The 5000-nt window shown below is 39.0% G+C and overlaps 1 protein-coding gene across 1 annotated transcript in view; it reads left to right on the forward strand.

Annotated features, from left to right (window-relative positions):
• The window catches only part of LOC143282485 (uncharacterized), a 31659-nt gene that overhangs the window by 855 nt on the left and 25804 nt on the right, over positions 1–5000 (forward strand). The window lies entirely within an intron of this gene.

Raw genomic sequence — 5000 nt, forward strand, 5'->3', positions numbered from 1 at the left:
AATGCGTCACAGTGCAACATTTGTTTGATGAATCAATACAAGCGCATAGTAAGCAACCACTTTTATATAACTTGTTTTCATTTTTGATAACACATAGAAAATAATATACATAACTACGTACATATGAAAGGAAAGAAAAGGGGGGAGGGGGGGGGGATAAACGAAACTCGAATAAAGAAAAGAAAAGAAAAAGCAAAAACAAACAAAAAACAAAACAAAACAAACAAAAAACAACCCAAAAAACAAACAAAACAAAACATACAAACAAACAAAAAAAACCCAAAAAACAAAAAACAACCAAACAAAAAACAACAACAAAAAACACGCATGACAACATGAAACTATTTTGAGGATAAGTACCGCGAATAAGTAGACAACTCATTTGTATATCATCACTCAGATCATAAGAGAAAACATCCATTTCACTTAAAACTCACTCCCAACCGGGCGATTTGTAAGCGTGGTGAGGGGGGTGGGGGGTGGGGGTGTATGTCATGCCCTGTAACTTCTGTCTGTGTGTTTTGCCCCGTGTATGGTGGAATTGTTGGAAAAGTAACATCAGTCAGACAAACCCTTCCCCTGTTTCAACAGGCCAGTGGTTCATCATCATCATCATCAGATTCACCAGTACCGATCACCCTCCCCATTCCAAGTGCCTGTCACTTGCCGCATCTACTGCCCCCCCCCCCCCCCCCCCACCCCCTTCCCCTGTTACTCACACCAGTTTCACTGTCCAATACGCATTGCCCTCCTTCTGATGGACTAAAAATGACTCTCCTTTCTCCATCCCCTTCCAAGTCAAAGCCACCCCTTTGATCCTGTAAGCTGAAAGCACGACTTGCTTGTCTCTTTCGAGAACAACGTGTTTGAGCCTGAGAGGACATTGTCACATGTGCAATCACTCAGTCCATGTTGGTATAAAAATAGCTTGAAATAAACAGTGATAAACAGAAAGAGCTTAAACTAAACTGTGATAAACAAAACTAGCTTGAAATAAACATTGATAAACAAAGATTGGCTTGGGGGTCACGCTATGCCAACAAGGCAGGAGAGGAGACTCATCCAGTTTTGTCCATTCCCAGCTGTGGTGGAAATGTTTGAATGTCAAAACATATATAGAGGTACGCAGTTAGGGAATGCTCTTGCCTGTGCATACTTGATATCAAGTACACAGTAAGGAGTGAGTTTTGAAATGTATCATTTGCATATGTTATAACGTATACACTTTCTTCTCTCAACAATAAACCATTCTGAAATTGCCGGCACCGTTATTGAATCACACAAAACACCTTGGAGTCTTCAGATTAATACGATTTACAGTTTCAGTAGTTTTTACTATTAAAAAAAAAGGTGTCTTACATGTTCTTTCCAGTCAAAGGTATTTTGTAAATTCTATTCTGAATTTGGAATTTTATCAAATGTGACCATATTCTTCAATTTTGTATCTTGAGATAATAAAATTTTCAAATGAGTGAATGTTTGGGAGGGATTTATCTGACTTACATCTTCCCTTGAAGAATCTGTAAATCAAAGACTTGTTTTTCAATTGTATCAGTGTACAAAAAAAAAAAAAAAAGTAGTCTGATAAAATGTTCATTGACTTTTGAAATCGAGCAAATTGTACATTCAGTTTTGAGCAAATCTAGGTTTTTACCAAAAATGTTTAGAGTGATCACATCTACAGAAAATATGATCGATGCTGTCTTTAACTTCTGAACAAAAGTCACTATCATCACTAGTTACTGTTCCCATTTTCTTTTAAAACTACATTTGTTCAAATGACAAAGAATCCTACCACCACATTGAAGTGTTCACGTCAGCATTCGGGACTTATTCCCCATTCATCACAACATAACTTTCCTGAAGCGTGTGTGTGTGTGTGTGTGTGTGTGTGTGTGTGTGTGGAGGAGGAGGAGGAGGAGGAATTTTGTTTAATGTCCCGTCACACATATCGGTGACTGAAGACATTTTGTTAAAATATTTATGAATACATTTGAGTATTATCGGTTAGAAGGGGTGGGAGATGTGCATGAATGGAGGGTTGGGGGAAACTGGGCAAATGAGGGTGAAATGAGGGTGAAATGAGGGTGAAATTTCAAAAAAAAATCTAAATAGAATTACAGGAAATTACTTAAAGGACTTCGTAAAAGAGAAGTCGTTAAACTGACAAGCGAAACAACTGATAATGAATGCAAAAAGTCAAAAACATCAAAGTTCTCAGTCACTTGTGAAGACACACTTTCGTGTACATAAGTGTGTGTGTGTGTGTGTGTGTGTGTGTGTGTGTGTGTGTGTGTGTTCATTCGTTCTTTTGTTTAACGTCTATCCACAATTGTGATTCTAGACAAAAACCCAGCATCTTGCCCACCACACCCATACATTAGATAAATCATTATTACTTTCTGTTTCCCTATCCTCAATCGGCATAAAAAATATAAACAAAATAAAACAAACCAACTGGTCAAGCACTAAAATTACATTAAAGAGAGAATGGGGTTCCTAATTCAACTCTGAACTAATTCAAACACATGCTGATTATCATAATATAAAACGTTTCTAATGGAAGCAGATGGAACTGCAGATTCTGTAAACGAAAAGAGGCCGTTAAAAACGTATTTAACTGTTCACATTTATAGATCATAATTATGCACGGGGGGGTAATTTTATTGCCGCAAATGCAAGTCACATTAGAAGTATAATTATTTTGTTTTTATGGCATCCATTCGTAGTCTGTATATTAGAGAGAGAGAGAGAGAGGAGAGAGAGAGAGAGAGAAGTTGCAATAATTGTTGCTGGCCTAGATATAGACGTTGTTGTAATGATAGTAGCATCAGTACATTTATAAATGTAATTATTGACTACACGTGTGAGCTGTAAATAATTTGTTGCGCTAGTAGACAATTCGCGGTGGTAATAGTAGTAGTAGTAGCAGCAAGAGCGGTAATGATAGCAGTCGTCGTGATAGCAGTACAGTAGCAGCAGTAACAGTAGCAGAAAGAAGAGTAGCAGAATAACAGTAGCAGTAGCACTAGAAGCAGCAACAGCAGTAACAGAAGACTTAGAAAAAAAAAGAGAACAACGACTTGACTTAAAACAAAAAAACAAAACACCACCACCACCACCACCACCAACAACAACAACAACAACAAAACACATTTAAAGCACATACCGAAATGGACTATGAAGCAAACTTTCAGAGGTATTTTCAATAATCCCCAAGCGACTTAACAAAAGAAAGAAGTATTTTTAGGAGGCGTTAAGGTACATTTAAAAAATAAAAAAACAAAAACAAACATAATTTAGAATGAACAAATGATCTTGTTGATAATGTTCTGGCATTGCATGCCCTATATATATATATATATATATATATATATATATATATATTTGTATGTATATTATAGATACATTAAAATATACATACAAGAAGCAAATGACGTCAGAGATGGCTGGGAATCCCAACTGAGAAATGAAAGATCTTTCCAGAAAAGTGAGGAAGCTGGAATACGTTTTGGAAAACGACCCGTGTTCTCGGAAAAGCCGGACATGCACCGTAGACCAACTTTTCAATAATCATCATGTGTAGCAGTCCAGTCTAACTGCTGACATTTCAGTTCGCATTTTCCTTCACTAGTGTCAGGTGAAGAATGCACTGACTCTGTGTGCCCAGTCACCAGTTCAAAGCTTATATATATATATATATATATATATATATATATATATATATATATATATGTGTGTGTGTGTGTGTGTGTGTGTGTGTGTGTGTGTGTGTGTGTGTGTGTGTGTGTGTGTGTTTAACGCTACAGACTACGTGCTCAGTAATGTTTGTTGTATCATGAAGAACACAGAATGCACATTATGTTGACTGACCTGGGAGATCGGAGAAATCTTCACCCTCTACGCACCCAGGCGCCGTTTCCAAGATTCGAACCCGGGACCCTCAGATTGAAAGTCCAACGCTTTAACCACTCGGCAACTGCGCCCAGGACTGCAACTGTTCTGGGCTGTCTCGAAATTAGGCAGCTCATTTCGGCAGCTTGCTTCACGAAGCGGATGGTGGCTTTTTCCGGTGAAATGTCCTACATGTATGAAGTCATTCTCAGTTTGAATGGAGGAGATTTTTCGGCGAAGTAAAAAAAAAAAATAAAAAAATAAAATATACCGGCACTGTGTTCCACCACACGACGGGCACAATAGCCGAATGGTTCAAGCGTTGGACCTTCAGTCTGGAGGTCCCGGGTTCGAATCACGGTGACGGCGCCTGGTGGGTAAAGGGTGGAGATTTTTACGATCTCCCAGGTCAACATATGTGCAGACCTGCCAGTGTCTGAACCCCCTTCGTGTGTATACGCAAGCAGAAGATCAAGTACGCACGTTAAATATCCTGTAATCCATGTCAGCGTTCGGTGGGTTATGGAAACAAGAACATACCCAGCATGCACCCCCCGAAAGCGGAGTATGGCTGCCTACATGGCGGGTTAAAAAACGGTCATACACGTAAAAGCCCACTCGCGTATATTACGAGTGAACGTGGGAGTTGCAGCCCACGAACGCAAAAGAAGAAGAAGAAGAAAGAGTTCCACCACAGTTCACAACATGCAGGCGACGATGCCTTTGTGTAAACGCACCTTGCATTCTTCCCTGGCTCGGTACAAGTTTTGAATTTGTTTGTTTTTCACAATGTTCGTTTTCTCAACGTCGAACTGCAGATCAACAACAGTAACAATTATATTCATATCTTCAGAGTTTGAAACTGCAATCGCCATATTTTTTTTGCATGAGAATAAGAGAGATCTACAAAAGCCCTTACGGCATGACCGATTTTGACGAAAAACGAATGTAAAGTGACCGACTAGATACCACATAGATAGGTCATTTCAAAAGTGTATGCGTCAATGACCGATGGCCGATGGCCCACCCTTGAATTATATGCCATTCGGTAGCAGGAACGTAGCACTAATCATTCCTGTTAGCGGTAATGTTATGATAAATGCCTC

Source organism: Babylonia areolata, chromosome 5 (genome assembly GCF_041734735.1).
Source record: "Babylonia areolata isolate BAREFJ2019XMU chromosome 5, ASM4173473v1, whole genome shotgun sequence".
Taxonomy (NCBI): domain Eukaryota; kingdom Metazoa; phylum Mollusca; class Gastropoda; order Neogastropoda; family Buccinidae; genus Babylonia; species Babylonia areolata.